Raw genomic sequence first — 17610 nt, forward strand, 5'->3', positions numbered from 1 at the left:
TTCACTGATCTCTCACCAGCAGAAACAAGGAATGGGTTTGGAGAAAGGACTAAAATTTAGGGACCTTTCACTTTCAGCTTTGGGTTACAATTCTTCTTCCTCAAGTATTATCCACTGCTCCATTACCTTCTAAAACAAGGGTTCTTAACTTGGGGACCATGAATTTTTTTGAAAATAGCAACTTAATATAATTAGATTTCTTTGTAATCCTCTATTTTATTATATACTTAAAAACATTTTTCCCAGAAGGGGTTCATCCCTAGATTTTGTCAGACTGCCTCCAAAGGGTTCCAGGGGAGGGACGGACACACACACACACACACACACACACACAGAGGTTAAGAATTCTGCTCTCTTTACAGCTTCCAGTAGCAGCTAATAGAGCCAATGTCTGATCCAGAAAGCTTTGATCTCTTATCTTGCATTTCACCTCCGTGTCTATGGTAAAGTCTGCAGAACTAGTCCCACAGAATGCTCTGTCGCCTTTTTTAATTAGCATGTTCATTTTAGTTCTATTTCAGTCTTTTTTTGTTTGTTTCAAATACTAAATTAGGAGACCCTGTAAATCATTACCTTCTGTCTAACCAACCAACATCTGAGATCCAGCCATGTGTCCTAGGCATTGGGCCAATCTGACCCCTGGCCTTGGAACGTTATAACAGCTATTATTTGCAGCCAGGTCAGTGCCTGCATGATCGGAAAATCAGTATTACATAGCCTGAGTTTTCAGGTCACAAGGCTGAGAAATGCTCATAATTAGTACTCTACTCTTTCATATACTTATAATTTCTGCCATTTCAATGGCGCTTTGAGGGTTACAACATGCTTTCCTAACAAAAATAGGGCAAGAATTAATATCTCCATTTTGCAAATGAGGAAACTGAGGAATTCTGTTTCCTGCCTCCCTGAAATATATTTTCTCCTCATGTTAATTCTCTTAGAAACCCAAGCTTCCTTCAAAGTTCAACTCAAATGTTACTCCCTGTATGGGGTCTTTCCTGATCTCTTAGTTGTTAGTGCCTTTTCCATCCTCAGGCTACCATGTACATCATCATTCATGTGCATGTTTTATTTTCTTCCCCCTCCCTCTTCCCCATAGAACATTAGCCCTTGGAGGCTAGGCTGGTTTTGGTTTTGTCTTTATATCCTTAAGTGTATAGCCCAGAACACTATAGGAAGTAAACATTTAATAAATGTTTATTTGATGGGATAAAATGATTTTCTGTTGTTAGCATCAGAGAACTCAAGTGTCTCCTGACTCCATGTTCAGTAATGTTTCTACTATGCCACATTTTCCAAATTAGTTATCTCCTTCCTATGCTAATGTATAACCCCCTTCTATAGCAAAAACGGTTCTTGAAACTTGCCTTACTTTCTTGTCTATCACTGCATTATTACATATCAAGTTAAGTAACATAATCAGGTATTAAAGTAGGTATATCCGATAGACTGATTACTGTCTTTGAGGAAAGAAAAACTCAGAACAATAGTTTTTTTTTTTTTAAATTGCTTTCTAGGGAAGCAATAAACTGGGAAAACAGTTTTACATCTAAAGGATCTGATAAAGGCCTCATTTCTAAAATATATAGAGAATTGATTCAAATTTATAATAGTTCAAGTCATTCTCCAATTGAGAAGTGGTCAAAGGACATGAACAGACAATTTTCAGATAAAGAAATTGAAACTATTTGTAGCCACATGAAAAGGTGCTCCAAATCACTATTGATCAGAGAAATGCAAATTAAGACAACTCTGAGATACCACTATGCACCTCTCAGATTGGCTAAAATGAAGGAAAAGATAATTATGAATGTTGGAGGGGATGTGGAAAACTGGGATACTGACACATTGTTGGTAGAACTGTGAATGGATCCAACCTTTCTGGAGAACAATTTGGAACTACACTCAAAAAGTTATCAAACTGTGCATATCCTTTGGTCCAGCAGTGTGTCTACTGGGCTTGTATCCCAAAGAAATCTTAAAGGAGGGAAAGGGACCACATGTGCAAGAATGTTTGTGGCAGCTCTCTTTGTAGTGGCCAGAAACTGGAAACTGAGTGGATGACCATCATTGGAGAAAGGCTGAATAAATTGTGTGTGTAAATGAATGCTATGGAATACTATTGTTCTGTAAGAAATGACCAGCAGGATGATTTTAGAGAGACCTCCATGAACTGATGCTAAATGAAATGAGCAGAACCAGGAATCATCATACATGGCAACAAGAAGACTATATGATGATCAATTCTGACAGACATGGCTCCCTTCAATATTGAAATGATTCAAACCAGTTCCACTTGTGCAGTGACGAAAAGAGCCACCCAAACCTAGAGAGAAAACCATGGGAACAGAGTGCAGAACACAACATAGCATTCTTGCTCTCTCTCTTGTTATTTGCTTGCATTGTGTTTTCTTTTTCAGTTTTTTTGTCTTCTTTCTTGATCTGATTTTTCTTGTGCAACAGGATAATTATATAAATATGTATACATATATCGGATATAACATGTATTTCAACATATTTAACATGTATCAGACTACCTGCCAGCTTAGGGGAGAGGGAAGATGGGGGAAGGAGGAGAAAATTTGCAACAAAAGGTTATGCAAAGGTCAATGTTGGAAAAATTACCCATGCATATGCTTTGTAAATAAAAAGCTTCAATAAAAAATTGCTTTCTAGTTTATACTTAACAAGACAAATGCATTTACCAGGGCTGGCCTTAGTGGCAAAGAAATGACCTCACTTTGTCCTCCAGATGCAGCTGAAGCCAGCAGATTGGTCCATTTGGCCCATGAGAATGGGCCATGCCAGTCAACTCTTTATTGTCATTGGGTTTTGTTTCCATTCACTGAAGTTGTGGGTATGAAAGAAAAATGGCATTACTCTAAGGCATTGCGGTATAAATAATAGGGAACCAGACTTAAAGTCTGCAAGTTCAATCCCACCTCAGATATATCCCTGTGGTGTGACTGAATGAGCCATTTAACCTCAAACTCCTCATCTGTAAAATGAAGAGATTAGATTCAATGATCTTTAAGATTCCTTCCAGCTCTATATATACTGTAGAGAGTCTGATGCAGTTCAATGAATAGTTATTGCCTGAAATGCGCTCATCATAGGATAGACAGGGCACTGTCCTCGGTGCTGAAGGAGAAAAAGTGCTATATGACAAATTCCCTTCCTACAAGATGCTTACAATCTGATAGAGCTGCAGCTGATGTTTATACATTGTTTTGATAGAAGGCACATTCACCAATAACTATAATACAAAATAGACTTTAAGAAGTATATAAAAAGGAACAAATTGCAAACATGAAAGACTGGCTATGTATGAGGCACTATGCTAGAGCATGGAGATAATACAATGAAAGGAGGCAATTCCCACCCTCAAGGAGCTCACATTCTAACAAAGGAGATATAATAGCTGCACAAGGTATACAAGGTATAGTGTGAAAAGTACCAAAGAGAAGTTTCAAATAGTACTCTAAGAAATTTGAGGAAGACAAAATAACTTTTCAGGAATAGGGGTAAAAAACAAGGAAGACATCATGAAAAAGGTGGTCTTGAGGGAAGACAAGGATTTTTATATGGGACAGTCTAATCATGGACAATATCCTGCACCAAGAAAAGGTGGCAGAGGCAGGCAGAAATAGATAAGAATTCTAATTTGGCTGGAATTAAGAGAATAAGGCAGGAAAAGTTGATTGGGGCCAGAAAGGGAAATCATGCTTATGTGCATTGAAGTCTAAGAATATTAAAGAACCTTGGAGGATTAAAGAATGTTCTGTGGAGGAAGTATCATTTAAACTGGATTTTAAAAGAGAACTGGGAATTCAATAGACACAGATTGTGGAGAAAGGAGAACAGGGAAAGCAGACAGCATATGCAAAATAATGGAATTAGGTTGGATGATTTAGAACTGGGAAGAAACTTTGAGTTCATCTTGTCTAATTCTCTTATTTTATTCCCAACCTGAGGCCTAAGGACAGTGAACAACTCACACGAGTAAGAAGCATTGGAGAAAAAATTTGATCCTAGGTCTTGTGGACTCAGGTCCATCTCTCTATCTACTGTTTTATATATGAGGCACTTAAGAGATGAATGGTTCAGTTTGATTGAAGCGCTGAATATATGGAGGGGATTAGAATTACGACATGGCACTGGAAAGAGTTTGGAGCCAGATGGGAAAAAGCATCAATTCCAGGCTACAGAACTTGGATTTCAGTCAGTAGGCATAAGGTAGGAAGTAGAGGGAATGAGTGAGAAGGATCCAAGTTCCAAACATCTGAACATACTTCCTCTTTCCAAACTGATGTCAAGAGGTGGAGGTGGGGATGAGTCACAGAATAGAGTCAGAGAAAGGACATTCAATGTCATTTTAAAGTCTATCCAGATTCCCTTCACTTGGAATTTCCCTTCCCCAATTATTATAGAAAAGTTAAACAACTCTGAGACAGGGGAGATCGATCTTACAAAGTACGAAAGAACAATGCCTAGCACACAGGGGGCACTTGTTAGGATTAGATTGACTGGAAAAGCCAGTGGGTTAGTAGTGCTCCCCAAGTCTTCCAGCATAATCTCTCTCCCATCAATATGCTCTTTTCCTCAAAATCATTTCCCCCTCCCCTCTCCTCTTACTCTGAGTCACAGAGATGTCAGAGAAAGATCACTAGATTTGCAGTCAGAAATTCTAGATTCATATCATGGTTCTGATCCTACTTGAGTGACCATAGGCAAGTCAACAAACCTGCTTGAGCCTTAACTTCCTCATCTGTAATATGGGGATGACATCTACTATGTAACTCATAGTTGTGAGGAAAATGAAGCCCTGAATATGTGAAAGGAATTAAAAGGATGACAGCACTGGAAAAGTATGGAGCCAGATGGGAAAAATTCAAGGCTATAAAAATCTGGACTTCAGTCAGACATAAGATAAGAAGTGGAGGCTCTCTTAATACAAGTTATTATCATCAGCTTTCACTAGTCTCTCTCACCACCCCCGCCTCCAACCAGGTGGATTTCCTTACCATCCCTTATTCATTCTCACTTCCTAGTAGCTCTGCTCATGCTGTTCCCAATGCCTCCCACCTTCCTTCACCCACCAATTCGTGTCTCCATCCTTGAGCACCTGGCTCAGGACCCAACTCCCACAAGCTTCCCCTCGTTTTGGAAGGCTGCCCTTTCCAGCTCGCTTTACTTCTAGAAGAGGATCCCCAAATGGTTGACCAGGAAGGCATCTTAAAAGAGATTCTCATTTTTACAGAGGGGAAACTGAGACGTAGAGAGTTAAAGTGACTTGACCACAGTCACACAGCTAGAGAGTGACAGAAGCAATTAATCAATCATCAAGTAATAATAAAGCACCAAACAGGGATCAGAGTGGAAGCCCTGTGGCTATGAAGACAAATCTCCATTCACAGACTCAGAACTAGAATCCTCTGTGAACTGTATAGCCTCTTTTTACCTTCATAGTGATTACCCCCAGAGCAGGAATGTACCACTGGTATTATGCTACCTGGAACTTGCTTATAACACTGTTTAAGTTGGTGAAAATGTAAGCCCTATCCCATTTTGTCTTTGGATCTTCAGGATTTTCATTGTTGTTCTTCAGTCATGTCAAGCTCTTTGTCACCCCAAGGACCATAGCTCACCAGGCCCTCCTAAACATCACTATTTCCCAAAGTCTATCCAACTTCATAGTCATTGTTTCCATGTAGCTATCAATAGTAAATTAATAAATGTTTGTTGATTGAATCCTCAAAAAAAAAAAAAAAAAGACATCATAGTATAGTGGAAAGAACTATGGAGTCAAAGGACCTCAGTTCAAATTTTATCTGTGATAGTTAATACCCATGTGACCTTAGGTACCTTACTTAAGTGGACTGATGTCAGGATTTTAGAGTCAGTAAGTCCTGAGTTCAAATCCTGTCTCAGACACTGACTTGCTGTGGTCCTGGACAAGTCACTTATAACCTCTTGATGCCTCAGTTTCTTCATCTATATGATAGGAATAATAATAACACTTCCTCAAAGTTAACAGATATAATGTACTCTGCAAAACTTAAAACCCTATAGAAATTCTTATTTATTATTAACTGTTATTATTATTTTACATCTATAAAATAAGGGGGGGTGTTCTTCCAGATCTAGATCTTGCTCCTTTGAAACTAAAATGACAATTCCTTGAAATTAGGGGTGATAACAAATAAGGGAAGATAAGAAAGAGGAAGAAGAGGATATGACCATGAGCAACTAATTTTACCATTTTGTATCTCAATATCACAATCTGTAAAATGGAGAATAATAAAACTGCCTACCTCATAGACTATTCGAATGGAAAGTGTTTTGTAAATCTTAAATTCTATAGAAATTACTATTAGTATAGTATTTATTATTGTTGTTATATTTTGTGCTGTGAATGTAATAGAAAAATTTTTTGTGGAAAAGTTGAATTAGGTTCATGCATGAAATTAAACTACAAAAAGATGGGTTAATAGGAGGATATTAACTTATAAGTATGATTTATGACAATATATGATCCTCATAAAAATTACCATTACAGCAAAGGATAAGAAAGCTATTTTGTCCAAGAACATTGTTTGAGAACACAGAACACAAGAGAACTGGATTTGTAATGAACCTGGGTTCAAATCCTGAGTCTACAAGACTTGTGTAATTTGGGCAAGTCTTTAATAGTTCTGGCATCTTATATCTTATACCACTTCATATATATATATATATATATATGTATATATACATATACATATATATATATATATATATATGAAGTGGTATAAGGTAAAATAAAAATTAAGTAAAATAAATGTTCTGGATTTCTAGCACTCATGATCCAATCTAACCTGAAGCCATGGGAGCCAATCCTCCTCAAAGTCTAGAAATTATTTAGTAGACAGCCTTGCTTTGACCACAAATGCCATAGATGTGTTTCACCAAGAGCTTTTCGCACAAAGCTAGGTCTTGCCTGCCTTGAGATGAGCTCTTGGAAACATGAAGAGAAGGGTAAATCTCATCTCCTGCTGAGAACACAGCTTTAGCAGGGGGCGCAGAGGGGAGATCTATTGACTTGATGCAGTGTGTGAGAACAGGCTCAGCCAGCTCTAAAAGCTGAGGCTCCATGGGATCCCACTGAGAACAGTTCAAAGATCTGGTCCCCATAGCATCTCTTATACCCTCCAGAATCCCAACTGGCCTGGAAGGCAAAGACACAAGCCAATTTCACTCATTGGCTATGTGAATAGAACACCTACTGTCGGTTGAGGAATAGCTCAGACAGCACCTTTTGCTGGGAGGGTTAGAGGCTAATGGAGGCTGAGATGTGAACAACCCCCTAGTTCAGCCTGCCTCTGGGGACACACATGTGAGCTTGCTCATTTTTCTCAAAGCTCCCCCAAATTAATCGACACAAGGCTTCCTTGAGGCAGCAGATTATTACTCAGCTAGAGCCTGCATTCCGAAGACATTTAAAAATGCAATAGCTATGATTTTTTTTTTTTATTCAGCCCCTTTCCAAGGTGGGTACAGAGATCTTCTCCTACATGGAGCCTTATCTGTTGCCCCCATTTAATAGGATTTTCTACCTGGTGAACTTACTTTGTACAAGCAAGGGTTGGAAAGAATTCCTTGAGTCCTCATCAAGCACCAAGCACAGTGCCAAATGTGGAGACTCAAAGACAAAGGGAGAGGGTCGCTGCTCTCAGGATTTATAATCTAATGGGGGAAACCAAACATGCGGAGGAGAGAGACCGGGGCTGAAGAAGGGTGTTTTGGCCCAGGAAATCACAAGGGAGTGGAGGCACGTTCCCTTTAAAAGCAATGGTGGGGCAGCCCTGAATTCAGGAGGACTTGAGTTCAAATTTGGTCTCAGACACTTAACACTTCCTAGCTGTGTGACCCTAGGCAAGTCACTTAACCCCAGCCTCAGGGAAAAAAAAAAAAAAAAAAAAAAAAAAAAAGCAATGGTAATATTAATTTAATTATGGTTCTCAAAGAACAAGAAATGCAACAAGGGGTGGGAGGAGAGGAGCATGGTTGTAGGTAGATGGCAAATAAGATGGCCAGGGTTGATGGATGGCTAGTATGGGAGACACAATGTGGATTCTGATAATAAGTATAAATTTAGTACTAATCCTCCCTCTGTGTACAGGCTGACCCTCATCTTTGGAATGCTCTTTCTCTTCACCTGTTTCTTAGAGTCTCTAGCTTCTTTCAGAGCTCAAACCAAGGACTTCCACTGAAATAAGATCTTCCCGAGTCCCTTCCCCCACTGCCAGTTACTAGTATTGCCTGAAATGTTTTGTATTTTTTTTGCTGTTGAGTCATTTGGTCACGTCTAACTCTTCTTGACGACATTTGGGGTTTTCTTGGCAAAGATATTGCATCTTCTCTAGCATCATTTTACAGATGGGGAAACCGAGGCAAATAAGATAACATGATTTGCTACTAAGTGACTGAGGCTGGATTTCAATATTTACTTGTTATATATTTTGTATTGATTTATCTGTTATTTCTGCCTAACAGAATGCAACTTCTTCAAGGTCAGGTGTCCTTGGAGGCAGGAGAACAAAGCTGAGGAAGCAAGAAGGTAAGTAATTGCAGAGCAGAGGGGTTGGCAGACTTCTTTGCCTGGAGGGGAGATAGTTTATGTAGGGAGTAGCCAGCACTGAAGGAAGATGTAGATTTAGCCAGCCTAAGGAATTTGGACTTTGTCCAGTTCATTGGAAAATTTTTGAGAAGAGCCAGGAAGTGTTTTTAGGAAAATTAATCTGGAAGCAGTGTCTCTGGGGCGGATACCTACACTCTCCTAAACCTCACTTTTCTCAGGTTGGAGTAACTGCCCTCTAAGTTCTAAAACAATCCACAATCCTGTGTCTGGAGGCTAAGTGGGTTCACCAGCCAGAACTCGATTGGGAGACAGGGAAGTCCTTGTCCTGCCCCCATCACTAACTAGCTGTGTGACTGTAAGTGTGGCTAAGTCATTCACTTCTCTGGGATTCAGTTCCTTTATTTGTAATATGAAGGGTGTTCTCTAAGGTCTTTCCAAACCCTGTGACTCTATGATCCGTGAAAAGTTTGATAACTAACCCTTAAGTAGTAATACAATTGATTGTCATTTTACATGGCTCAGAAGGGACTGCAGGTAGACAACTCTGGGGAGAGGGAGAGAGAGAGGGAGGGAGACAGAGGGAGAGAGGGAGAGAGAGAGAGGGAGAGAGAGGGAGGGGAGAGAGGGAGAGAGAGAGAGGGAGAGAGAGGGAAGGAGAGAGAGGGGGGAAAGGGAGTAGGAGAGAGAGAGAGAGGGAAAGAGGGAGAGAGGGGGGGAGAGAAAGAGAGAGGGGGGGGGGGAAGAGAGAGAAAGAGAGAGAGAGAGAGAGAGAGAGAGAGAGAGAGAGAGAGAGAGAGAGAGAGAGAGAGAGAGAGAGAGAGAGAGGAGAGAGAGGGAGGAGAGAGAGGGAGACAGAGGGAGAGAGAAGGAGAGAGAGGGAGAGAGAGGGAGGGAGAGGGAGGGAGAGGGAGGGAGAGAGAGGGAGACAGAGGGAGAGAGAGGGAGAGAGAGGGAGAGAGAGGGAGAGAGAGGGAGACAGAGGGAGAGAGAGGGAGAGAGAGGGAGACAGAGGGAGAGAGAGGGAGAGAGAGGGAGACAGAGGGAGACAGAGGGAGAGAGAGGGAGAGAGAGGGAGAGAGAGGGAGAGAGAGGGAGAAAGAGAGAGGGAGAGAGAGGGAGAGAGAGAGAGGGAGAGAGAGGGAGAGAGAGGGAGAGAGAGAGAGGGAGAGAGAGGGAGAGAGAGGGAGAGAGAGAGAGAGAGAGGGAGAGAGAGGGAGAGAGAGGGAGAGAGAGGGAGAGAGAGGGAAAGAGGAGGAAAGAGGGGGAAAGAGGGGGAAAGAGGGGGAAAGAGGGGGAAAGAGGGGGGAGAGAAAGGGGAAGAGAGAGAGGGGAAGAGAAAGAGAGGGGGAGAGAAAGAGAGGGGGAGAGAGAGAGAGAAACAGGGGTGTGTGTGTGTGTGTGTGTGTGTGTGTGTACCCACCTGCAAAACTAGATTAGAATTCAGATTGATCTTTCTTTGCCTATTTGGAAAAGAGTTTTCATCTTCTTCAGAGATGATTGTTCATAACAATAGAGATTATTATAATAATAATAGTGAAAATAATATAATAATAATAATAGGTGCTTATACAGCTGAGTCCTGATTAATTCACATTATGAGTCCCATGAAACAATCATAGTCTTTAAATTCCCATGGCATATTTCTACTGGGCTGGAACCAATGACCCTATTTTCCACAATTATAACTTCAAATAGTGCAAACTCAGATGCAGACAACACTTGACCGGATTCTCATTATTTATTCATTGTTTTCGGTTCCTAGCTGTGAATCGCTTTAAGGTTCGTGAAACAAATATGTACTTCACATGTCTCATTTGATCCTCACCACCATGAGGTAGACAGCCTGGAGATGATCATCACCCCTGTCTTCAGATGAAGAAACTGAGGCTGAGAGTATCTAGCTCAAGTCTCATAAATAATTCACGTCAGAGACAGGATTTGAATCAAGGTCCTCTGATTTCAGAGTCAACATTCTCTCCATTACAGCTGACCATGCTAGCTTATTGTGACAGTCTCCTTTAAATGCCTTCTTTCTTTCTCTTTGATAATATTTATCCTTGTTAACGTAATACTGTCACTCCAGAGCGAATCATACCTCTTCTCTTTGCGGGGACAAATGTGCAGGAGGGTCTTCTAAAAATCTCTGGCTTTTTAGCATTTGTTCATGTGGTGTGATCAGCCACCCAATGGGTGCAATGAAAGGAAATCTGTCACAGATCTTCTGTCTCACTATTTCTTTTTCACTAAGCTCTTAAAAAACAACAGCCATATCATCCATCCTTCTTTCCCAGTGCTAAAAAACGTAAAGAAATATCCAACGAGAAAGGAAGCACATGACCCCATTTTGAAGTATTAATCACTACAAAGACTCCATTAGGAAAAAAAATTTACTAAGAATTCCCAAACACCTGTTTTTGTTTCAGTTTTTCTGAAATGTCCTGCCTCAGAATGAACTTCAGATTATCCCTGACTCGGGCAGACAAGTATTGATCTACCCTTGGGGAAGACTCATAAATGCACGCATTAATTAAAACTTGAATGAGATGCCGCCGTTAGCTATGTTTAAATCCCACCCATATATCAAAGTCTGTCTAGGGCAAGACAAGACTGGCACCCGTGAACATTACCCTTCATTAGGTCAGCTTAATGCACCAATCATTCAAGAGTAATGGAGTGGGGGCTACAATAATAGTGGGTTATCAAGTAACCGGTGTTTATTGGGCATCTGCCGTGTGGTGGGCACGGGGAGCATGAGAGGGCACAAGGGAGGAGGAGGAAGATCTCTGAACGTGAAGAATTTCTGGTGTAATGTAGAAATGCACAAAGGAAAATAGATATCTCAATGATTCTTTCCTATGGGGAGCCCCTTACTGGATAGGTCTACTCTTCTCCACTATGCTGTGTGTATTGGTGGGAAAGCATGCCCCAGGCTTATGAGAAAAACCTTCTATTGCTACTTTTCTTTTATTTTTTTTTTTGCGTTTCTTTTTTTTATTAATTTTATAATTATAATTTTTTGACAGTACATATGCATGAGTAATTTTTTTTACAACATTATCCCTAATATTCATTTTTCCTAAATTCCCCCCCCCCAGATGACAGGCAATCTTATACATTTTACATGTGTTACAGTATAACCTAGATACAATATATGTGTGTAAATCCAATTTTGTTGTTGCACGGTAAGAATTGAATTCTGAAGGTATAAGTAACCTGGGTAGAAAGACAGTAGTGCTAACAGTTTACATTCAACTCCCAATGTTCCTTCTCTGGTAGTTGTTTCTGTCCATCATTGATCAGCTGGAAGTGAGTTGGATCTTCTCTATGTTGAAGATTTCCACTTCCATCAGAATATGTCCTCATACAGTATTGTTGTTGAAGTGTATAGTGATCTCCTGGTTCTTCTCATTTCACTCAGCATCAGTTCATGCAAGTCTCTCCAAACCTTTCTGAATTCATCCTGCAGGTCATTTCTTACAGGGCAATAATATTCCATAACATTCATATGCCATAATTTATGCAACCATTCTCCAACTGATGGGCATCCACTCATTTTCCAGTTTCTAGCCACTACAAAAAGAGCTGCCACAAACATTTTGGCACATACAGGTCTCTTTCCCCTCTTTAGTATTTCTTTGGGATATAGGCCCAGTAGTAGCACTGCTGGATCAAAGCTGTATGCACAGTTTGATAACTTTTTGGGCATGGCTTGCTTTCTACAATGGCCGGATTCTTTCGTAACTCCACCAACAATGCATCAGTGTCCCAGTTTTCCCACATCCCCTCCAGCATACATCATTATCTTTTCTTGTCATCTTAGCCAATCTGACAGGTGTGCTACTTTTCTTTTTATCTCATTTCATTAACTGCCTTTTTCTTTGAACTAATTGTGGCCCTGCCTCCCTCAATACATTTGATCTGTTCAACATGTTTATATCTTCTGAGACATTTAGTTAAATAAACATATTGATGGTGGCTCATGAGCTATATGATCTTGAGTACATTTACTCAGAGAGTAGATTTTTCTGAGAGCATCTTGAACTAGAATATACATTAGAAGAAATCTGAGGGGAGGGATGCTTCAGTACTACAAATATAACTGAAGATAAAGTAAAATAAGTTAAAGTACTTTAAATTGAAGGTGTATTTACAAAACCCTATTAAATACAAAAAAGTGCTAGATATCAAGATTAACCACAAAGGTGAGAATTTTACCAAAACCAAGTGAAATAAACTTATTTGTGTTTCATCTATTATTCAGATGTTTACAGATGCACTGTACTCTTACCATTCAGTTAGAATAGGACATCATAGTTATGATTCAGTGACAGTTGTGATCATCTCCACCGGAGCCCCACTCTGTTGCCTCACAGTAGGGGTAGAGGTGACCCCCAGCTTTCCAAAGGCATGCATCAGCCAAAAGGAAGCTCTCTAATGTTTCTGGTTTTATAAGACAAAATCATTAGGTGACAGGTATTATATTGATATTCTACTATCTGATGAGCAGCCAAGTTCATTCAAACCAACAAACCTTTATTAAGCACCTACTGTGTGCTTGGCACCAGGATTACAAAGATAAAGATATAGTATAATTCCTGCCTTCTAACACTTTGTATTCTTAGAGAAGGACTGACTCATTAAAGGAGGCTTCAAGTTTCTGCAGGGTTCCTGAAGACAGAGCTGGAAGTGCTCAGAGAGAAGCAGATTTTTATTTCCTTATTTTAAATTTTTTTCCCCAGTAATTAGAGTCATCCTAAAATACAATGGGCAGCCATGGGATATCTCGGGTATCCTTTCTGGAGGTCTTCTAGTAGACACTGGAGACCACTTGTCACCTAGGTGGTTCTGCAAGGGATAGAGCATTGAGACTGGAGGCAGGAGTTCAAATCTGCCCTCAGACACTTATTGTGTGCTGCTTAATTTCTGCCTACCTCAATTTACTCATCTGTAAAATGGGAATAATAATAATTGCCTCTCAGAGTTGTTGTGAATATCAAATGAGATAATATTTTTATAGTGCTTAGTACAGTGACAGTCACAAACTTTGTTTTTCAATCATTTCAGTAATGTCTGACTCTCCGTGATTCTATTTGGGCTTCTCTTGGCAAAGAGAGTTTTGCTATTTCCTTTTCCAGCTCATTTTACAGATGAGGACACTGAAGCAAACAATGACTTTTCCGGGGTCATGCAATTAGTGGCTTGAAGCCACATTTCAACTTGGGAAGATATGTTACAGATTCCTCTGAAAGCCAATGGAGATCTCAGTATAAAATAAAATATGTGGGCTTAAAGTGGACACCAGTTATTTTGAAACACAGTGATCAGAAGGAAAAAAATAAGTTCATCTATATGAATTAGGAGACTTTATGAAATTGGGTGATCCAATTGACCTCCAGTGGTCTTAGTTTTCTCTTCTGACATGCTGGCTTCCTTCAAATCATAACTAAAATCTCCTACCAGAAGCCTTTGCTGGTCCTCCCTAATGTGAATGGCTTTCCTCTGTTTATTATCCTCAGTTTACCTGCATTTAGACTGTAAGCTCCTCTGAGGTGAGAATGGTTTTATCTTTCTTCCGTATTCCTGGTGCTTGGTACGAAATAACACATGCTTATTGACTGACAGAGGACTAGATGGCCCGCGTTAGGCGACACAAAGTTGCGGATGAATGGATGATTTGTCTTGGTGGAAGGAATTTCCACAAGGGGTTCTCCCTACACCATCGGCATCACAGATCGGAGTCACAAGAAAAAGACGGGGAAGCTTTCAATAGCACAAGGGACTTCCCCGCCCAACTCACTTCCCTTTCTTGTTGTGAAGGGTCACTGAGAATATAGCCAGCCCGGAAAAAGGGGCTTTGCTCCCTGTTTCCTTTTTTTCCCCTCTGGCAACAGGTACCAGGGAGTTCCCTTTCCCTGCCCTGTTCACTCCAGCATCCTAAGCAACCCACACCCACCAGCTCCAACATCTGTCTATAGATTCCCTCTGTTGTCACCACGGTTTCCCATGCTCAGCAGCTGCCACGTCTCTGTGTCTATGAGGGAGACGGAGACAGAGACAGAGTTTATGTACGTTTTACAAAGTGTTCTCCACAATGGATGTTTGACTTCTGACCCGAGCTTTCTTTAGGTCCCTGTCTTTGTTTAAACAGAGCCCCAGTTTCCCTGGGAAACAATGCTGGTACAGCTGTTTCACCAGTGGGAAAACACAGTCCTTACTTGGGTGGTTATTTTTAGATTTCCACCTTCCTGTGGCGTTACATAAATAAAGAAGGGCTGCATTTAGCCGATATCAGCATTGTTCTCCCAGAGACCAAAGCAAGTTCGGATATAGGAAAATCCCTGAAAGAAAGCTAATCTCTCCATCATCCAAGTTAACAAAAGATGCCAGTCTCAGGACACCACAGAAGGGAACACAAAAGCGGGTTATTTGTTAAGAGAACATACAAGGAAATAAATAATAAGACTTTTTTTTTTTTTTTTTTAACAACCTGTTAAGTTCATTAATATAAAGCACTCCCGGTGAGGAACTTTCTCTTCTAATGCAGAAGCGGCATCTCCTCTGAATGGATTCTGCTCTAAACCACTCTCTGCCTAGGATAGAAATAATAACTGATGTTCATACGGCACTTCAGAGCTTGCCTTCTCAATGAGTGAGGAGGAGTGGGAGACAAAGAAAAAAAATAGAAACTAAAAATACAAACAGTAGAGTTTGCAAAGTATTTTATGTACATCGTGTCATTTTTATTTCACGACAATCCTGTGAGACAGCCACTAGGGTACTCTCAATAGTTTATAGCTGAGGAAACTGAGGCAGGAGCTGATCTTTTTGTCGCCACGGTCAGCAGATTATCTCTTGACCACCTAGTGACTCATCTAGGCGGCGTTAGAGCCCAATCCATGTGCTCCCTCACCGATCATGGCTCCCTCCTCTCCTACCTCTTTGGAAATGCATTTTTTGCTGGCTCACTCCTACCTCCTCACTCATCCACTTTTGCCTCAGTTTCCCCATTTGAAAAATGAGAAAATTGGATCAAAAGGTCCACAAGGTCTGTTTTTTGTTTGTTTGTTTTCACCTTGGTTCAAATCCTGGCTCTGCTGCTTATGATTTGCCATAATTAAGCTGAACCTCAGTTTCCTCATCGGTGTCCCCTGAGGTCACTGTCCTCTCCTGACTTGGGATCCTGGGCATCAGCAGCTGTTTTGATTGCTATTATTCCTCCTGCCTCAGAATTTGTGGGGAGGCTCAACTGAAGCAGTGCATCTGAAGGACTTATTATACCTAAAGACTGGACTAAGTGGCAGTTCGGATAATTACTATCATTACTCACTGGGCCTATCCTTCTCTGGAAGGGCATGACAGGTGGGTTAATTCTCATCCAGAAGCAGTGCACATACACCCTCTGGAATTATGACTCCCCACAATCGCTCCCGCCCACACCGACACGAACAAGCTCCTGCCTGTGTGCTCAGGAAAGACTCCTAGAAGCATGGCGGCCGTTAAGGACAAGGGCCCAATGGGCAGAATCGGTCACTTGACAATTTTAAAAAATTAAGGATCTGCTACATGGCAGGCCTCACACCAGGGGCTACGCGGGAGACCCAGATCCCCATCCTGCCTTTGCTGTGTGTCCCCAGGCAAGTTACTCAGGCTCTGAATCTGTAAAATGGGCATAAACTATTGAAACTGGGATCAGAAAAGATATATGGATTTAGCAACCTTCGGAGGGCTATATTCTGAACATAATGGCAATATGGTCTATTTGCAGCGGATGGTAAGTGTCACATGCTAGAGACATGTGACACTGTCCCTCTTTCTACTAGAAAGTCAGGACAACCCAGCCCTTAGACTTAAGGACCCAGGACTGGGTGACGTTATTTTGGAATATCACGAGAAGAAAAAGAGAAGGAGTGAGGGCGAGGGACGGGACACTAACTACGTCCAATCATTCATAGGCCAATTCATAGGTTGTTGTCCTTTGTTCTCCAGGAGGGCCAAAGTGACATTCTGTGTTTGAGCCAGGTCAATGTGTCCACTGTGGCTGCTCAGACTGATACCATGGTTCCTATGAACACTCGGTAGGCTGGCATGAAGACAACCACTCTGGTTCTGTTGTTGGCTTGAGCTACACCGTATCTTCCTGACTCAGTAAAAGCCAACTGAAGGGCTTGGCTCGTAAAACCCTTCTGACCTAAAGGAGCACAGATAGTTGAGACGGGACCACGTGGGAGGGCAGAGAAGTACATGCGCTAGAACTGGGGAGGAGATCATCCACATTGCCTCCCTGGCCCTCATCTCCACCCCATCCCAACCTCCTCCTTCTCCAATTGCCCCAATTCCTCTAAGCCGCCACCCTGCTTCCAGTCAGTCACCAGACTTGTCAGCTCAGGGACATCCTTGACTCTTAGTTAGCAACTAGGTAGTTCATTGGGTCTAAAGTCAGGAAGGCCTGAATTCAAATCCAGCCTTCAACACTTGCTAGTTGTGTGGACCTGGGAGTCACTTAACCTCTGCCTCAGTTTTCTCAACTGTGAAATGGGAATCACAATCACACCTACCTCACAGGATTGATGTAAAGATCAAACTTAGTATAGTGCATGGCATTTAGTAGGTGCTTAATAAATAATATATAAATATATAAATTATATAAAAATATGATAAATAAATAATGCTTGTTCCCTTCCTTATCTCTCTCTCTGTTTCTCAGTCTCAAACTACAATCATTTGTCAAGTCTGATAGATTTCTACATCTTTTTAACTCCACTCACGGAGTCATCTCCTTGGACGAATTTCACTATTACCAGGACTTCTGTGATAGCCTCCTAACTGGTCTCCCTGCCTCCAGCCTCTGCTAAGGGAATTTTGCCTTCACGCCACTTCCTAATCATGTCCATAAGCTGCTGTGTGTGTGGTCCATCCCCTTAGAACTCCCCGGCACTGGAGCCTTCCCCCGTCAGAAGGCAAGCTCCCTGAGGCCAGGGACTGCTTTGCTT

The 17610-nt window shown here is 41.2% G+C and overlaps 1 protein-coding gene and 1 long non-coding RNA gene across 3 annotated transcripts in view; one reads left to right on the top strand and one right to left on the bottom strand.

Moving 5' to 3' along the window:
• Positions 1-17610, top strand: part of LOC141542630 (uncharacterized) — a 68597-nt gene that overhangs the window by 30685 nt on the left and 20302 nt on the right. For both annotated transcript variants that reach the window (XR_012482221.1, XR_012482220.1), the window contains exon 2: positions 8536-8599. This is a non-coding gene — a long non-coding RNA (uncharacterized LOC141542630). The remainder of the gene's footprint in view (positions 1-8535; positions 8600-17610) is intronic.
• Positions 1-17610, bottom strand: part of CMTM8 (CKLF like MARVEL transmembrane domain containing 8) — a 64382-nt gene that overhangs the window by 20137 nt on the left and 26635 nt on the right. The window lies entirely within an intron of this gene.

This window comes from Sminthopsis crassicaudata, chromosome 5 (genome assembly GCF_048593235.1).
Source record: "Sminthopsis crassicaudata isolate SCR6 chromosome 5, ASM4859323v1, whole genome shotgun sequence".
NCBI lineage: Eukaryota > Metazoa > Chordata > Mammalia > Dasyuromorphia > Dasyuridae > Sminthopsis > Sminthopsis crassicaudata.